The 20,063-nt window shown below is 44.8% G+C and overlaps 1 protein-coding gene across 3 annotated transcripts in view; it reads left to right on the top strand.

The window, feature by feature from the left end:
* MAML1 (mastermind like transcriptional coactivator 1) overlaps positions 1-20,063 on the top strand; it is a 67,337-nt gene that overhangs the window by 27,344 nt on the left and 19,930 nt on the right. The window contains exon 1 of one of the 3 annotated variants that reach the window (XM_073649762.1): positions 9,516-9,764. The exons of the other annotated variants lie outside the window; for them this stretch is intronic. The gene's annotated coding sequence lies outside the window, so the exon portion shown is untranslated. Of the gene's footprint in view, positions 1-9,515; positions 9,765-20,063 lie in introns of those variants that run through there. 3 annotated transcript variants of the gene reach the window in all.

Genomic DNA, 20,063 nt, shown 5'->3' on the forward strand with positions numbered 1-20,063 from the left:
GTTTGGAAGGCCTTTAGGGTCACCATTCACATTACAATAATGTAGCCTCAATCCGCCAATTGCGAGGAGACCCCCTGACCATAGGGTGTGTATAGGGGAATCCAACAAATGATGACTGTCAGAAAGTAGGATGATATATGGTGCACGTCAGCGCTCGATCCTTGTGTTCTTACTGAAACAAGGATGCAGCCATAATCGTTTCAGCTACAAATTTGTGCTGTCAGGGGCTTCTAGATCTGTTTGGCCATAAATGTAACCTGGAGTTATCCGGTATTTGCCAGTGTGCCCCTGACTATACAGTTCCCTACATGCCTAGCCATTTTATCATGCTGATATAACCTTATTAGAAAATATAAAGATGTGGATAGAAATCTCGAGGATACACAGGGTGTCTGCTAATTTATGGTCAACAAAATAATTAAGGTCAAGGCTAAGAATTTCACACCAGGTCAGTACTCGGCACCGCCCCTTTAAATGTGTGTTTATGACTTTAAGGAATGTCTGTGAGTCACTACATAAACAGCCTGTGTTCTGTGAATTGGGTTATCCATGTGCACAGAGTAGGGCTTGTCGTGAGTCAGCAGGTGCCCAAAGTGCCCTCCTTGTGCCGCTGGCACCAAATCTGTGCTTATAGTGGGGTGCGGATTTATTATTTTCTATCATCTTGAAAAGGATATCGCAGCTCCTGCATCATTTGCCGGTTATCAGGACATTCCTAATAATATATTATTAGTCTAGTCTGTATGTATGGCCCAGATCTGTCGAAACTAAATCTACTTTGCTTCGATCCATATTTGGAGGAATTCTGTGCTTATATTTAAGACTAGATGGTGGCCCGATTCTAACGCATCGGGTATTCTAGAATATGTATGCGGCAGACCGGGCGCAATCAGCAGAGCGGTGTTTAAATTTGGCGCCAAAATCGCTGAATGGTCGCGGCCGGCAACCGCGACCAATCAGCAAAGCGGTGTTGAAATTTGGCGACTATATCGCTGATTGGTCACAGCCGGCGGTCGCGACTAATCAGCACAGCAGTGTTTAAATATGGCGGCAAGATCGGTGATTGGTCGTGGCCACTATTTAAATGTGGCGCCCAAATCGGTGATTGGTCACGGGCAGCGGCCATGACCAATCAGCAGAGCGGTGTTTAACTTTAGCGCCAAGATCACTGATTGGTCGCGTGCGGAGAGCACGACCAATCAGCGAATCGTATTGGTGAGGACCGGGGAGCGCCGCTGCCTGTGCGGCTACTTCCACTGCAAGAAGCCGGGAGATGAGCGACTGCTCGCAGCAGAAGTATCCCGACCCGCAGCGCTGCTGCCCCGGTCCTCCCTTGACACACTAGCCGCTGATGTCCCCACAGTATCCGCATGGTGTTACAAAGGTCCGGACATTTGTATTAAAAATTGCTGATTGGTCGCTGGCGCTGCCCGCGACCAATCACCGATCTTGCAGACACATTTAAACACCGCTGTGCTGATTGGTCGCGGACGCTATTTAAATGTGGCGCCAAAATCTGTGATTGGTCGCGCCCAGCGTCGGTGACCAATCACAGATTTTGGCGCCACATTTAAATAGCGTCCGCGACCAATCAGCACAGTGGTGTTTAAATGTGTCTGCAAGATCGGTGATTGGTCGCGGCCGATATTTAAATTTGGCGCCCAAATCGGTGATTGGTCGCGGGCAGCGTCCGCGACCAATCAGCACAGTAGTGTTTAACTTTTGCGGCAAGATCAGTGATTGATCTTGCTGCGGTCTTGGCCCGCGACCAATCGCTGATCTTGCCGCGGTCTTGGCCCGCGACCAGTGATTGGTCGCGGGCCAAGACCGCGACCAATCACCGATTTGTGCGGCACATTTAAATAGCGGCCGCGACCAATTGGATGTCAGCGCCGCTCCCCGGTCCTCCCTTGACACCCTAGCCGCTGATGTCCCCACAGTATCCGCATGGTGTTACAAAGGTCCGGACATTTGTGGTAAAAATCGCTGATTGGTCGCGCCCAGCGTCGGCGACCAATCACCGATTTTGACGCCACATTTAAATAGCGTCCGCGACCAATCAGCACAGCGGTGTTTAAATGTGGAGCCAAGATCGGTGATTGGTCGCGGCCGATATTTAAATTTGGCGGCCAAATCGGTGATTGGTCGCGGGCAGCGTCCGCGACCAATCAACACAGTAGTGTTTAACTTTTGCGGTAAAATCAGTGATTGGTCGCGGTCTTCGGACCCGACCAATCATCGAATCGTCTTGGTGAGGACCCGGGGAGCGGAGCTGCCTGTGCCGGTACTTCCGCAGCGAGCAGCAGAAGTATCCCGACCCGCAGCGCCGCTCCCCGGTCCTCCCTTCCGCATGGAGGTCAGCGACGCCGGCGGTCTTTCCGCTGCTCATCTCGGCGCTCATCTCCCGGCTGCATCGCCGCTGAGCTCCGTCCCGCAGGTGAGCCGCTAACGGCCGCCATCTTTATTCAGAAATCCCGCGGCGCTGATTGGCCGCTGCCGGACCAATGAGCGGCGCGGGATTTCCAGGACGGACGGACTGGATAAGACAATTATATAGTAGATATCTTCTGTGTAACCAAAGGGTACAGTTACATAGGTTGGTAATGATGCCGCCTACAGCCAAAACCACGCGTAGCTTTTGGTTTTGTGGCGATTTATAGTCACGGCTTGGTAAAAAGAAACTTTTATAGTGTTAGGTCTGTAAAATGGTGCTGGGAGCAGGCACTATATGGCCGTACTTGGATTCCATACTACGATGGTGTGTCCGAACCCTACATGCGGCTCTCGGCTTAGATTGCACGATCGTTAGAGGCTGGTTGGTATCTCTGTTATCAGTCTTGGCATATTCGTGACGAGCCACAAATAAATCGGACTGACCCCAGTATAAGTCCTGGGGGTCTGCTGGTCACCAGTGGTATTTTGTGTGTATCAGACCTGGTAGATCGATGTGGCTTCACAATGATGCCGACAAGAGTCCAGAAATGGCTGTCAGCCAAAGGGATGTAAAACCAGTAGTCATTTCTCCTGGCTCCCTCATACAGAAGGGCTCGACTGGGGAGCAGAGAAACCTGTCTCTGGTAGCGCCTTATCTCCCCCTAAAATCAAAGGGAACCTCCATTGAAGTTCTGAGAGCCTGATCCTTCTCTTTCAGCATCATCTGTTAGGGGAGAGTTGGGAGACCCCTAAAAACCATCAGATCACCAGTCACAATCTGTATGTATGTATTGGGCCTTTAGGATGAAACTGTGAATACGGCCTATAAGGTGGCACCCTGTAACCCGACTTGAGAAAGCTGCCCTGCTTATTCCAAGCAAGTGAGAGCTAATTATATTCGCTAATTAGATCTATTAGGTGAGGATGTAAATCCATTTATACTGATGATTTTGCTTGCAGGAAGCCATCTCCCTACAGCTGGAGCTTGGGATGCTGTGATTTCTGCTATCCCCTCTGTGAAGGTGCAAATAAGATCCTGTGGACCCCCCACCACCTATTCTAGAGGGCCACACTCTGCGTGATTAGCACTTCATTAGGGTTGTGTAGTAGCTCATTATCATCCTGCCCTTTTCTAATATATGACTTGCCATGATATATTTGTCCTCTGCAGGGGGCCTATGTGGTATACTGGCGGACCTACACATGGATAGATCGATATATTTGCCCCTCTTGTGCTGTGTAACCTGCTCCTCATATAGCAGAGGGATATCGATAATAATAAAGGTTATAAAATGAGGCCTGATTGACTTTCTATAGTATTGATGGAGGTCTCTGGATATAGACCCTCACTGTCCCTCTGTTGGGGTCTAATAACATGGATGGCGATGCTTTTGATCCGTGTCACACTTTTGCACATTGTCTCGGCCGCGGTGGCAGGTTTGGCCTTTGTTTGAGTCTAAGCAGTTAAGAGGGGGGCACTTGTATATTGAAATTCTAGTCACCAGGCAGACCGAGGCATACAATGCTGGCACTTTGGTCTGTGGCAGCGCTCCAGAATTACTGTATAAGTAGTTACTGGTTTTATTATTGAAGAATAAAAAACCTGTAGAAAGCGTCTGTGTGAAGGCCCCGCAGGCTGCAGTGTCTGGGGCTCACCGTACGTCTCTGGGGGTGCTGCTGCTGGATATGAATGGAGTTGGCGCCGGTAGTCCGCTGTGAATGCGGTGGCACCGGCTATGCTGCCAGATGGTGAAGTCTGATCAACACAGGGGGTATCCATATCTACAGATGTCCAAACCTCAAGGCTCTATGTACTGGACTAGGAGATGGTAGTGACAGCCAAAGACCTTGGGTAGAATTAGGTTGAGGATTGTGCCAATTAGTATTTATTGTATTATTTGACTTTTTTTTTCTGTTTGTGGCCAATTGTTTTACTTTTAACAACCTCCTCTTAAAAAAAAAAAAAAAAAAAAAAAAAAAAAAAGCTATAAAGTTCAAGGCAAAGAAACCTGGCACCATTTTATCAGTAGCTACGCCCTCCCCGAGCATGCCAGGAAACAGCTCTTCAATTCAGCTCTGTTCCAGACTGGCCGGCAGTGCCCCAGTGCGTGACAAGGCTGTGCGCAGCGGCAGACGTCACCGGGAGGATCAGCACTGCAGGCCTACCGTACTAGTCATGCACACCAGCATATTGCCTTTGGAGGTCGACAATGAGAAATCCCTCAGATCTTAGAGAAGAAGCCGCAGGAAGCGAGGGGAAGGCTGGAGAGGGTGTGACGGCGAGAACAAGGCTGCAGATAGTCATCTATGTCAAATCATGAGCTTGTCTTCTCCGCCATCATCACACCGACACATTACCGTTGTCACATGTGGGTTTAGCGGCTCTCGGTGTTCCCATGAGATCGTTTCTTCGTTACCGATCAATCTCTTTTTTTACAAGTATTCCTGTATTCTCACACAATAGAAACCAAGCATTTCTGGGAGGCGAGGGTGCAGGGATTGCTGTAACCTGATCCTGATGTCCACTGCAAATGCCCTGAGGACACCTGTTGAGCAACAGGGCCTTTCCCTTGAGATTTTTTTCTTAAAGCAGGACATTTTGGAGGAGATTGTGTAGAGCAGGGATGTCAAACTCAAACACACAGAGGGCCAAAATGAGAAACTTGGACAAAGACGCTGGCCAACCATTATACAATATAATGGGCCCCACATAGTCCCCCATACAGAATAATGGGCCCCACATAGTCCTCCGCACAGTATAATGGGCCCCGCATAGTCCTCCGTACAGTATAATGGGCCCCGCATAGTCCTCCGTACAGTATAATGGGCCCCGCATAGTCCTCCGTACAGAATAATGGGCCCCACATAGGAGTGGTGGTTCTGGTGTCAAGGACCAAATCAAACCACCCTGTGAGTCAGATTTGGCCCACAGGCTGGAGTTTGACAAGTGTGGTGCAGAGGAACACTGAATTGTGTTCTGCCGGACAAATTGGTATATGTAGTCAGATGACTAGTATACATGGTTAGAAATAGCCTTCCAGTGTGCTTTGTATCTATACTGGACATTAAGTAAAAACAACGCCATAGCATTATGCCTCGTCCAAAAAAAAACTTTACAAGTTGGCAGGTAGCGGTCTCCTTTCAGTCGCCAATCCCAGATTCCGCCATCACATGGCCAGATATAGAATTGTGAGCCATCATTGAACAGAACATGTTTTCTATCGCTCCAGAGTCCAATGAAGGCTGCTGTACATCACTACATCTGACGCTTGACATTGTACTCTGTGATATAAGGCTGCATGCAGCTGTTTGGCTTGAAACCCATGAAATGAGACTCCATTTTTGTGGTATTCATAACTACAGAGTCCAAACCTCCACAGGTATGCATGATACCGTCTCACAATTACTCTCCAGATGAGTGTCTTATAGAGGTACTATATAGCCGCATGTGGGGTCTATTGATGGGGGGAGGGGGGGGGTGTCCATAATACATTGGTTTTGCTTTCTTAACCCCTTTTTCTTTATGCAGTTATTCAGGTTTCACATGCTCATAAATCCTACCAGGAGCTGTGTGACTATTAGTTGTGTGAACAACGTTGTATCTGTCCGTCTACCTCAAACGTCTGTATACAATGCATATGTTGCCAGACCATATAGTGTTCTCTGTTGCTTTGGCCTTTTCCAGAAGAGAATATAAAATGTTTCTTGTAGCATTATGACCCATAGGATTGAGCAACATCGTAAAAAAAATCGGAGTCTTCGCCACTAGCTCGCCGTGTACATGTGCCATCATCACGTTTCTAGGACGTAAACAATGAAGCGTTCTGTTGATTGACTGCAAGCAAAGGTCTTGAAAGTAATGAGGAACTGAAATATGATACCAAAATCTGCCTTTAGGCCTCCCTCGCACCGGGTAGTAGTTGTGAAAACTGCCAATGTTGCCCATAGCAACCAATCACAGCTCTGCTTTAATTTAAAAAAAAAAAAAAGTACTCTGGGAAATTGGAATCTTGGAATCAAAGTTCTGTTGCTACGGCAACAAAGACAGTTACTGTCACAGGTTTCATAAATGAGGCCCTGTGTTCTGTGTTTGCTCAGTTTCTTGTATTACTTGTTGCATTTATGTTTTTGTTTTTTTGTTATGAAGCCTATGGAAAAATGCCAGAAATATGCAAAAATACCTAGCAGGTATTAAAGCTGCCACAAACAAAAATAAAATGCAAGTAGACTTTTCAGTATCCCCATATGAGCTTTGAAGGAACATCTGAGCGTAGGACTTTTCAATTTAAAATAAAATAAAAAAAAATCTGTTTAAAATAGTAGTGTGAATGCAGAATAAGGCCTCATTCACACCATGTTTTTGCTGCATTTTGCATAAACTGCCAATCATTTTGTTCTCTATTTTCGCATCAGTGTTTGTATGCCAAAACCAGCTGTGAAACTTAGAGAAAAACTATAATTGAGAGATTAACGCCGTTCTGTGTTTTGGAGACAAATACTGATGTGTGAATGAGGCCTGAGAGAGAAGCCTCCGCCAGAGATGCCTGGCAGCAGCTCTCATAGAGAACAAGAGAGCAGAGAGGCGAGATAGCTGCCGGCTGAATTTCTGTTAATCTGACAGCTATCTAATGTGTGGGGGGCTTTAGGGCACTCGCAGTTTGCCTGGGACTTGTAGGCCGAACCTGCAGATTTAGGTGGGATTGGTCTTCCATCTAATGTGTATGGGGGTCTATTGAATGTTATCCGAGACGTTGTTATAATAATAATCTTTATTTTTATATAGCGCTAACATATTCCACAGCACTTTACATACATTATCATCGCTGTCCCCATCGGGGCTCACAATCTAGATTCCCTATCAGTATGTCTTTGGAGTGTGGGAGGAAACCGGAGAACCCGGAGGAAACCCACGCAAACACAGGGAGAACATACAAACTCCTTGCAGATGTTGTCCTTGGTGGGATTTGAACCCAGGACCCCAGTGCTGCAGGGCTGCAGTGCTATCCACTGAGCCTCCGTGCCGCCCATCTCTAGGATCTAAGGATCAGGTGGTTGGATTTCAATCTACCGATTCCTTTGTTTGACTGGGAAATAATCTGGCAGTGACTTTTAGAGAAAACACGGGAATGATCAGCCGGACACAGTGTTCCTGTGTATGGGGGGGAGAGGAGCTTCTGATATCTCATATATTGTCATATATCTCACGTGCCCGTCCAGCTTTCGTTCTGCTATTCATGAGCTCCAGGAACAGAGCTTGCACATTGTGACCCTTTTTGCCTTTGGATTCTGCAACCTATTGCTGCAAGGAAACTGCTAACCACAAACCCCTACATAATTGGGTGGATTCACACATGGTTGATTTGTCATGAGGAGAATTGTTCATTTTGCTTGTGGCAGTGTTGTCGTCTTTTTGCATCAAATTTATCAAAATGTTGCTCGATGTTTTATATATCAGGAGCATCTTTTTACATATCGCACTTCTGTCCAGTGCCGTTTCTCCACGTTCTACGCCTCCTCCCTTCCGTGGAGCGAGAGTTGCGTCTTTTTAACAAGGCACAATTTGTAATACTGGCATAAGCCTTAATTGTATGGCCGACCACCACACTTTCCTTTCCACTTTTTAAGTGATGAGAGCAACGTAAATATAACAAAAACGGTGTCACATAATTTGTGACTTTGGGTATGTGCACACAGCGTCTTTTACACAGCGGCTTAACCGCCCAATATTGCAAGAAGATTCTTTAGGAAAACTCCGGCTGTGGTGTTCATTAAATTTTTTTTTTTTGCAGCAGTATTTATTATTAATTGGTTATAAAAAAATATATGTATATAATTATTATTATTTTTTTTTTCTAACTGTGGGAACTAACGGGGAGCCCGCTGCCGATCTTTGCTGGCTCAGAGTAGTCACAGACCACTCCTGCTGCCGATTCTGCGGCTTCCACCGACGTCATGTCGACTGGGCAGCTTCCTCTCTTCCGCTGTTGAATGAGCGTGACTGTCAACTGTCACGCCCTGTCAACAGAGGAGCCCACAAGAGGAAGAGCTGCTCTGTTGATGTGGAGCAGCAGAATCGTCGGCAAGAGTGGTTTGTGACCTCCCTGAGCCGCTAACAGGCAGGTAGTTATCGGCCTCTTAGTAAAAAAAAATTAATCCTGGAAAACCCTTCTTGAATCCCTTCCCATTGTGTAACAGAATTGCTATGTGCACAGTCTTTTTTGGTGCAGAAACTGAGAAGCAACTCATCAAAAAGTCACAATTTTGACTTTCCTCTCCAAAATGTCATAAAAAAAACCTCACTGTGCTCTGACATTTAGCAAAAACTACAGGTAGATGTTAATAGGTTTCAATAAACCTCATGCACTCATGTAGGGCTGGAGCGGATTTTTACACCCGGTGTATTTTCACTGCGGATTTCACACATGGTTATGGAGTGAGTGAAATCTTCTTCTAAAATTCCACTCCAAAAACAACAAGATCCATTTTTTTTAACTTTTTTTTTACGCTGTAATGTGTGTGAACCAAACCTTATGCTTCCAGCAGACCGCTAATAAAATCTGTTCCGCTCTTGCAGGTGATCTTGCCGTTCTCCTGGTTGGCACGTGTCGGTACGTGCTGCCTACCTGGTATCTCTCGGCAGTGATGACACCAAGTTTGCGATAAAACATTGGTTGTGTGTGAAGAGTGATTTCCATGGCCGTTGGGCTGCTCAGGCCCGGCTATGAAGATCTTGGCTGTTTTGTTATGTTTTATGGTAACAGAAAAGAAAACCGATCTGACGATCTGTTCTTGCAAGTCTTGTACGTTCAGCGACACCAGGCAGTCAAAAGAATTAAGTAGAGCGAGCCTTCCACTGTATGTTGGCCCAGGCTGCAGGAATGCATTGTTTCGTGTTTGCGTGGGTGGGGGAGAAGCAGATTTCACTGAGCAGAACAATTTGTTTGAAGAGTGAACCATCCTGCTGGGCTCCAGGCCCGCCCGCCTCATACACAGGGCTGTGAGGGGTTAACTGGCAGTTTTGTGCCCCACCCCCAGTGCTGTCTAAAAAAGCACATTCTGCATTGGAGAGATGCAAGATATGAGAGTACAGTTACTTTAGTCACTGATTACTCCTACCCTCCATAGTGGAAGCCGCTACACCGGTGTCACCTAATCGCTTTCCAGCTCTGTGCGAAATCTGCTGGGATCGCTGCCGGCCTTGTGGGGCTGCCGTAGTGGGAATACATGTGCGCAGTGTTTGCTGACTTGGTGACATTTCACAAATGCCGGACGATTTTTGCCAATTCCTGTAGAACCACTTTCATCATCAGGAAATCGTTGTCTTGCTTGCAGTGAGTTAATTCACTCTTGTCATTCTGCATTTTTAAAAGCACAGATTCCTTCTTTGGTTTTTTTTGGAGGGGAGGATTATAGTCTTGACCACCCAGAACTGCGTTAGAATAAAAAGTGGGCATTTCAATCAATGGTTGTCCTTTTTCACCCCTTGTAAGATAAAGGGGAAAAAAACCTGAAACTCCAGTTTAGTTTGTACTAATTTGTGGTGTTGTAATAAGGGTTCAGGACCTCGCACAAGAGCAGTCTAATGTGCATACGACCTCTTCCTGACGGGTCCGCCCCGTAACCAGTCTGACCTAGCGCTCCATAATCACTATAGAGAACATACTGCAACGTCTGAACGACACTCAGGCTTTTTGAGGTGGTTCTATCCCCTTCAAAGGAATTGAAGTGGTTAATATAAGTGACCCGGCCGTTCTTCAGGTGGCTTCTACTTGGAGGCAAAAAAAAAAAAAAACCCCGCAGAAGTAAAGGCGCCTAAACAAGACTCTGCAGGACAAAAGGCCGCCGGCATGTCCTGAAGCCTGTCTCTCCTGTATATCTCGGCTGGTACGTGGACGTCTAAAAGACATAAGTGTGCACAGACCCTAGGTGAGGACCCCCTAGCTGTCCTTTTCAGCAGGATCTTTACAAACTTGTGGCACATGACTCTCGCCAAGGTCCCTGGCATGTAGAGTCTGCAGCTTGTGGCCACTTTGTTGGTCATATGGTTAAACGGTGTTTTATAGGCAGCTATTTAGAAGTGCCAATATATGTCGGCACGGTTATGAGCACCATACTGAAGGACTTTCTTGTGTATAGGGCAGTTGAGAGCTACCGCTTTTGTATGACAAGCTTTTTTTCTTTTTGTTTTTTTCCTAAAAAAAAATTCAACTGGTTGCCCTTAGACCAGGTTCGCACAAGCCGTTTTCACAAACCCGTAAGTGAAACACAATGCCCAGACTGACCATGGATCTCCCAACCCAAACTTAATGCTTCTTAGACACACACATAAGGATTAAAGTGTTTTTCCCACAAACAAAGTTAATTTTAATCAATACATTTTTGAATAATGTGTTCCACAATTGGATGTGTTTAAAAGAAAATGTTCCTGTGCTGAGATAATCTTATAAATGTGCCCCTGCTGTGTACTGTATAATGGCTGTGTCTGACTGTACAGGAACATGGTCTGATCATACCACATCTCCTGGCAGAGGAGGACACAAAAATGGTATATAGACATTACAGCACAGGATCGCAAATAATTCTTTCTTTGAGGTCATACATTGTTTTAAAGCAGGCAGGGAAATGTTTTACCGCACAGAATAAGCTGTGATCCCCTGCTGTCCTGTCTGTATACTCTGTTGCGTCTTCCCCTGTCCAGGAGATGTGGTATGATCAGACCATGTTCCTGCACGGTCAGACACAGCCATTACACAGTACACAGCAGGGGCACATTTATAAGATTATCTCAGCACAGGAACATTTTATTTAAACACATCCAATTGTGGAACGTAGTATTCTAAGATCTATTACCGTAATTAAAAATGTACTTTGTTCGTGGGAAAACCCCTTTAACTTTGAGTTGGGAGATTCGCCACCACATGGAGCATTGTGGTCTGTACACAGGCAGAGTGTGAACCCAGCCTAACTGTAACCATCACCTCTGATCCCACAATGCACTGCTCTGCTATAGACCTATAGTAATGAAATATTGGGTAACTCCAAAATCCTCCATCATAAGTAAACCAAAAAAGTTACTATTCAGGGTAAATTTGCTGTGTTTGATCTTTTTTATTGTAATTGTAATATTTTTTTGAAGACCCCTGGGACTACGATTGGCTTTTTATTTGCCCCCTCTTTGTTATTACTTAAAATCTTGGCGCAGGAAAATCTGATCACCCGCAAAGTATGTGCATATATGATCAATATGTGCCACCCTGCAGGTCTTAAAGGGAACCTGTCACCTTATACATGCTGTCTGATCTGTGGACAGCACGGTACAGAGGAGAAGCTGAGCAGAATGATGTATAGATTTGTTGGAGAATATTAAGTATAATTTGTAGTTTATCCATTGATCTCCCCGGTGTGTGCACACGAGTCCAGTGGGCGGTCAGCTGATGTGCGTGTGCACACAGTGGTGTACGGACATAGACTTCCTGTTGAGCCACTACACCACTGTGTGCACTCCTTTTGGCTGAGCACTTTTGCCTGGTCAGATGATTGATCAATGGGGGTCTCAAAACCCATATTTCCACAGATTAACATGGCTTCTAAGGGGCTTTAACATATCAAAAGTTTTTTTATAGGATTAGTCAAACTTTTCAGCTGGGTTTGGACATTGAAAAAATTTGTGCAACCAATAATGTGCCACTAGTCTAGGTCTTGATTTTGCCGTCAGACTACAAGTTGCATGTTATTTACGGTTTCCACCTTACAGTAAGAAAAAAGTACATTTTTTGTGTTTTTCATCCATATTATAATAGAGGGTATGGACACGAGCACCAATCTACATAGATAATATACAGTGAATAAATCTACACTTAAAGGTATATTGTCCTCATGTATCCCCCGTGAGTAAGCTATAGGCGTAACGTACGTCGGGGCTGTGCTGCAGTTGGTGGTTTGTATTTACCTTGCTGGCTATTTGGCATATACTTTGGGCATTACTATGTCAGCATATATTGATCCCGTTTTTATTACTGTGTATTACTACTCATCCACGTTATTTGTGGATCACATTGTGGTCCTTCTGCATCTCAAGGTTTGCTTTTACTTTTTGTGCACTACTTTCTAAGCTTACCTGACTATTCAATGTACATTTTGGGTGTTTTTACACCCCCTTCATACTGCCCTCTTCTATATTATACTTGTCAGTATAGATTTACTATGTTTTACTACTTATCCATGGGGTTTGCAGCTCATGCTTCTATGTGGACGTGTCCTCCGTATTATTCTGTTTTTTTTTTTTATGCGTGTTTTATAATTATTTTACTTTTATGATCATATGGTGTGCTCCAGTTTCTAGAAGATAGGTATGTTCGTAATACAAATGCAGATTTTGGCGTTCTTCATTTAAGATTTGTGTTTTGTTATGTATGTATTTTGGAGATAATAATCTTTGCAATTGAGTTTCATTAAAAATGTTGCACCATTTCCGCTCTATAGCTGCTATATTGCTGTCTAATGTTGGTTGCAGAATGAGTTAATTGAGAATCAATCAGTGAGCTTGGTCTGACAGGTGACTGCTGTTCCTATGCGCACAGAACGATCAATAATGGAGTGTTCTGTGCCCATAGCTTGTCATTATTCTTGCAGAATTATAAAACTAGAGAATGCCAAAGTGCAGTAGACTTATCTGGGTAAATTGTGTAGATAAAATTGCTCACCTGGTTGGGTTGTGTTCACACAACTATTGAAGAGGCTTTTGGCTGCTGCAGACCGAGGAGGAAAAATCAGAAGCACGTATGTTAACCTGCGCTGCCATCAAAAGATAAGACGGGAATCAAAGTAATGCAGTTTATTTGTCAACGCGTTTCGAAGTCTAAAACTTCATCAGGACAAACCGTGATCATCGTAATTTGTCCTGATGAAGTTTTAAACTTGGAAACGCGTTGACAAATAAACCATATTACTTGGATTCCAGTCTTTTCATCTTTCTACGGCAGCGCAGGTTAACACGTTTGTTTCCGATTATTCTCGCCAGCACGTCTTGTTTACACCGGATGATGTGCTGCCGAGAACGATGATTATTCTAAGCTTTCACCCGACGAGCAAGCATTTTGCTCATTAATCAGGTGATCGTCAGCCTGTTCACACTTCCAGGGAACGCTCGTTGCCGCAATATAAAAGTTCCTCTCGACTGATTTATGACCACAGACGTCCTCTAAATTAAAAAGTAAACAAAAAGCTTGGAAAAGACAAAAATGTGCACATTTTTTTAATGACGCCCAGTGGCAAAAATGCTTTTTAACCCCACATACATGCACTTAAATGGAACCTGTCACCACAAAAATGCATTGAAATCTGCAGTCATCACCTTATAGAGAAGGTGTAGGAAAAGCCGGACCAAAATTCCCAGAAAGAGCAGAAGTTTACATGATTAAAACACAGTGAATCTTTTCTCCGAAAGCTATAAATCATTCTTCTCTGCTCTATAACAGGGTGCCAGCAGATTGCACTGTATTTTCGTGGTGACAATTTTGGAGACATTTTTCTTAAAGAGAACTTAACTGGAAGCTCTGGTCCATATTTGAGAGTGCTCCAGTACCTTTGGTAAGGAATGACTTTAAGGGAACATTTGAGCACTAAATTAATACGCTTAGAACTACCACCGGGCCTGAAGGGGCTGATGCAGGGTCGGCTCCAGGTTTTTCGGGGCCCTGGGCGAAAGAGTCTCAGGGGCCCCTTTAACACATACCACGATTCATGATTCACAGATACTACAGAGAAATAAATAAATAAATATATATATATATATATATATATATATATATATATATATATATATATATATATATATATATCTATATCCGAAGATTTCACTTATCACTCATGTAATGTAAGAAGTATCTATTGTAAATTCCATAATAGCTCAGAAACCGGTGAATCGCTCCACACAGTATACTGGCCCCCATATAACGCTCCATACAGGATACTGGCCCCTATATAATGCCCCATGCAGGATGTCCCTTTCCCCCACCATATAATGCCCCATGCAGGATGTCATCCCCCCATATAATGCCCCATGCAGGATGTCACCTCTTCCCCCGGCGATATAATGCACCAAAATCGGATGTCCCTTCCCCCCCCCCCTCCATATAATGCCCCATACAAGATGTCATTCCCCCCTCTGTTTAAAATGTCCCATGCAGGATGTCACCTCCTCCCCCCCCCCCCCTCCCCTCCCCATATAGTGCCACATGCAGGATGTCACCCCCCCTCCCCATATAATGCCCCATGCCTCCATACATTTAAAAAAAAAATCTAATATTCTCCTCACTCCTCCTCACCTGCTGCCGCTGCTCAGGTCCGGACTCCAGCGTCGCCGGCCTCATCCCACTCTGCGCTGCCTGTGATGGCTCAGGGGAGGGCGCGGTGGAAAGACGTCACCGCACCCTCTGACCTGAGACGTCACAGGGAGCGCACAGCAGGAAGACAGCGGATCTGCAGAGGCATGGGGAGAGGTAAGTATCCGGCTGCGGGGGTCCTGAGCAAGCGGGGGAGAAGGGCGGGCGCTGGCACCGCTCTCCTTCGCCCATAGCCCAGCGGGGTGCCCGATTGCGAGTGGGCCCCCCGCCTGCTCAGGGCCCGACACTTGCCCGGGTGCGCCAGGTGCTGACGCCAGCCCTTGGCTGATGCATCACTCCAAACAAAGAGGTCATGCCCAAAATGTCATCTTTACCAACAGCGTTCCTTTAAGAGGTATTTGACAGTAGTAAGTAGCGTGTTATACAGTATAGTTGAGTGACGTGTTCAGTATATGTGACCATAAACATTAGATTGTCAGCTAAATCCCCCTCAAATGTGTTTGAGGACATCCCAATATTTCATCATTCCCGATCCTTTTTTTTAAGGCTCGCTCATTCCCATGGATATCGTTCCTGCGGCGCTCCCACAGTGATATTCTCAGCAGAATGCGAAGATGATGTGAGGGGACCTGTGCATTTCACCATTTGCATTGCAAAGTTTGCAGTTCACACAAATATCCACAGCATTAGAGCCCGCAGCTATTGACAAAGTACGTTGTTTGCTTTTTTTTTGCAGCGTGTCTGAGTTTTTTTATTTCATGCAGGCACTGTAAAAGACTGCAGAAAAACCACAGCATTTTTGCTACATGTAATTGTTACCTAAGGGAGAGGAGTCTGAGCCAGAGGTGTAGGCCGCTGCCTCTTCACAACACTCATACATGTGTCTAGAGGGGTATAGTTGTCATCCTAGCAATGTGAATTATAAGGCTCACTTAAAGAAAACATTTCACTGGACTTTTTTTTTCTTTTCTCTTTAAACAGTACCTCCTCCAATTGGTGCTGCTCCACTGACTCTGAAACAGTTTCTCTTTTTTCTGTGCCCCTCCAGTCCAAAGTTATGCCCCAAGTAATAATGATGCAAATTTTCCCTCAAACCAACTGGGCGTGTACCACAGAATGTCTCTGTGGGCGTTTGCCCTTTCTCCTCTGACACTGGCCAATCAAAACTCAGCTGTGCCCGCAGAGAACTTCTGTGGTATACACCCAGTTGATTGAAAGGAAAATTTGCATTATTATTACTGAGGGGCTTATCATTAGAAAAGAGGGGCCTAGTAGAACACTTGACTCACAATCAAGTGGAGCAGTGGCAATTGGAGGAGGTACTCTGTTTAAACTAAAAAGTCCATAGACTGGTCCAGCATTTGGACATTGCTTTTGTTTGTTCCGTTTTTTTTAGGTACAGATAGTCCATTTATCTGCAAAAGCGGAGGGGCGTATTGATTTATCGGTTTCAATATTTGTCCATTTTTACAAAGTTCTGCATTACGCATTTTGTTGGTGTGTGTGTTTTTTTTTTTTTTTTTTTTTTTTTTTCTCCGTTCCAGATTAACACAGAACCCAGACGGACCCCATAATAATGAAGGTGCCCCTCTGCTACTGTGTGTATCATTCATGTAACAGATCCGTTTGGGGCAGGAATTTCCTTTTGTGTTCTTAAACACCGAAAAGAAAATGGAACATCTGAACGGAAGTGTGAATGTAGCCTTAGGGTGGTCTCTGCTAGTTACTTTTTAGCTACAAAGAATTGTTTGGGAGGTTTATTAGCTAAGGATATGTAGTCTAGTGTTCTAGTATTTTTTTTTTTTTTTTTCTAGTAAGTCTTCCTTTGGGAATAAATAGAAAATCATTGTCTTGCACTTTGCTAATGTAACAACATCTTGCAGTAATTACACATTAAAATGTTCTAATCTAGGAAGCGGCTGAAGGTTCCCCAGCAGCCCCGATCCTCCATGTTGAAATAGTTTGCAAGGACAATCTGTGTGAGGGGGGAGCTGCTCGGCTGCAGATGTTCACTCCCCCGACCTCCCCCCCAGTATGTGCACATTTCTGCTCTGACCTCTTTTACCACTAGAATGACCAGCTGGTCTGTGCCTGACAGTCCCCCGCCGGCAGTGGAGGGGTTAATGTGGGCCTCCGTTGCTAAAGCAACAGCTCAGCATTCTTCCGAGCCCCACAGACAAAAGAGCGCATTAAGGCTTAGTGTCATTCATGTTGGAACAAATAGCATGTAGCCGCAGCCCGCCTGTGTTTTCCTGCCTGTTTCCAATGATACCGAAACAAAACAACGTACAACTTGGTATTTGTGCCCAAGTGGCTGGAAAAGTGGGCACGAGTACGCATGTGCCACTCCAATACTTGATGTACACACCATGGTGGTAGCAGCAAGCATGCCATTGGGTGGTGGTGGACGTACAAGAGAAACGGGACATGATACAAATCCAATATGTCAGGATCGGCGCCCAATAAATTTCCAAAGTGAGTTTTCCGTGAAGCCAGAGAACCTCACAATCAGTTGTCCCTCCAGTGTGAGCTGAGGGAGGCCCCCCAATCTCCTGGTAAAGGCCGCCTCACTTGGTTCCAGCCCATGGACCACTTAGAGATCCAAGATTAGAGGACACTACACTAGGTCAGAAGTGACCATTTTTGGTCCTTATTTTAGCCCCGCTGCTTCCCTGTGTATTATGTTTTTTTGGTGGGGAGGGTTTTAAATCCACTATTCCAGTTATGGGCCTCATTATTTAGGCTGCTCTGCTTTAATATCCTGCATAGAGATGAGGATCGATTTGCAGGACTCCAGTTCAGCGTCCAGGTCAGTGGTGACCGGTGGCTGGACAGGAGGTCCATGAATCTTTTACCTTCAATGTCCCCGGTGCGACATATGACGACATCTGGGTGTCACGTCATACAGATGACATTACACCAGTCCTGGCTGATCGAAAGCTGCATTTGTGGACTCCAGAAGGTAAGAGTCTCGGGCCTCCTTCCTAGCCACCAGATACCACTGACCTGGACGCTGGAGCAGAGTCCTGCAAATTGATCCTCTCAGCTCTTCCTGTAGGCAGCCCCCCTTGTAAAAACCACAAAAAATAGTACCAAAAAGGCCATAACTCTGGAATCGTAAGCAGAATAAAAAAAAACACAAAAAAGAGCATAATTTTCTGAGCAGTGAGGATAAAATAAGAACTAAAACTGGACACCCGTTAACAGGTTCTCTTTAAGGCCTAGCTAATATATTGGACTCAGATTAATTATAACTGGTCTTCAGGTTCAACGTACTCAGTAAAATAAAAATACGCCAATGTGTTTATGGTGGAGTCGGGAAAATTTGTTTTCTGGAACGATAGTCTTTTGATGTTTCTGATTGCCAGTCTTTATTTTTTGTTTTATTCCATAGGTTTCCTCAATGATAAAAATGTAGAAAGTCAGAGCACTGTCCTCGCCCTCTGCCCCCCCCCAGGCTTTGTTGATAGAGGGGCAGTTACAAATCCCAGCATCACAAGACTGCAACCAATCCTTGAGCTCAATGGTGGTGCCGATTTTAGACACCACAAGGCCGCCAAGCTCAGTGATTGGCTGCAGCTGGCACTGGCTCAGAAGGGTTAAGTGCTGCTGAACTATTATTTTTTTATTCCCCAGACCTGTTGTATGTAAAAATAATAAAGTTGGGCAATTCCTTTTGAATGGTTTGTCTAGAATTAGCAAAAACATGGTTGCTTTTTCTGAGAAATGGCGCCACCCTTGACCATACGTTTTTATTAATACTCTGCCCCATTGAATGGAGCTGAGCTGCAATACCTCACACACCCATAGTCATTGGTGGCGCTGTTTCTGAAAGTAAGTGTCCATGTTTTTTTAAACCTGAACAACCCTTTTATCTCAGACTAGGTGGGAGTTTTGCCCCATGATGCAGACGTGGATTGGTGGCAATTACTTGGGTTCTGCCCACCTCCACTCCTCCCTAGAAGCACTATATAAAATGCTATCAGATACGGCTTCATCTTCCATTGTTCCAAAGCTTCTGAAACATCGGACTCTTGCCCTGTAAATGAGCTCTTAATGTACGGACGTACTACATGGCACAAGAGATCGCTTACTAGGCTTTGTCATAGACTTTTTTTTTTTTTTTCTCATCCAGCAATAAAAAAATTCTGTTGCAAGTTTTTCTGGAATCTAGCTCTATCTAAACTGCTAACATGACCTTTACATGTACGTCTCGTCTAGCCATTGAGGTGTGGATTGTCCTTTGTGAAGTCTTCACCCTACCTATAACTCATTTCACCTAACTGATCTACTGTCATGCCTTTGCTCTGCCGTCAGTCGCACTGTATGTCTGCTATTATATTTAAAGGCAAGGCCTGTAGCCCATTAGCCAGCGCTGCCTGAAGTTTCGATCTACGATACAAGTAAAGAAATCCTTGTTAGTAGTCCTTATCGGCAAGAAAATGTAATGGCTAATCAATGCTCTACATAACCCTATAAAATTAATTTGTGTAATTTATATTTGTGCTCTGAGCCAGGTTTTGGATGGGTCGTTACGGCCCCACGCGTGTTGGATGGGGTCGGCCCCACGCGTGTTGGATGGGGTAGGTGGTTTGGCCGACATTAGACCTGATGTGTATGCCAAGGTTGGGAGGAATATTGGGCGTTTGGCTGCCAGCTGTTGTATGTGGATGGGCTCCATTTAGGTTGCTAAATATACTAGCTCCAATATACTACTGTTTTTTTGTGTTTTTTTTTTTTTTTACTAGAAAGGTGTTTTTCCCAATTGTTTGGCCACAGAAGGAATCTCCGCCCAACCACAAGATTCCTGTGCCTGGTGAACATGTGAATACAGTTATATGAAAAAGTTTGGGCACCTCTATTAATCTTAAGCTTAATGTTTTATAAAAATTTGTGTTTTTGCAACAGCTGTTTCAGTTTGATATATGTAATAACTGTTGGACACAGTAATGTTTCTGCCTTGAAATGAGGTTTGTTGTACTAACAGAAAATGTGCAATATGCATTCAAACAAAATTTGACAGGTGCATAAGTATGGGCACCCTTATCATTTTCTTGTTTTAAATACTCCTACCTACTTTTTACTGACTTACTAAAGCACTTTTTTTGGTTTTGTAACCTCATTGAGCTTTGAACTTCATAGCCAGGTGTATGCACTCATGAGAAAAGCTACTTAAAGTGGCCACTTGCAAGTTGTTCTCCTGTTTGAATCTCCTCTGAAGAGTGGCATCATGGGCTCCTCAAAACAACTGTCAAATGATCTGAAAACAAAGATTATTCAACATAG

The sequence above is a fragment of the Phyllobates terribilis genome, unplaced genomic scaffold, assembly GCF_046119375.1.
Source record: "Phyllobates terribilis strain yellow unplaced genomic scaffold, ASM4611937v1 Scaffold_10__3_contigs__length_209671492, whole genome shotgun sequence".
Lineage (NCBI taxonomy): Eukaryota > Metazoa > Chordata > Amphibia > Anura > Dendrobatidae > Phyllobates > Phyllobates terribilis.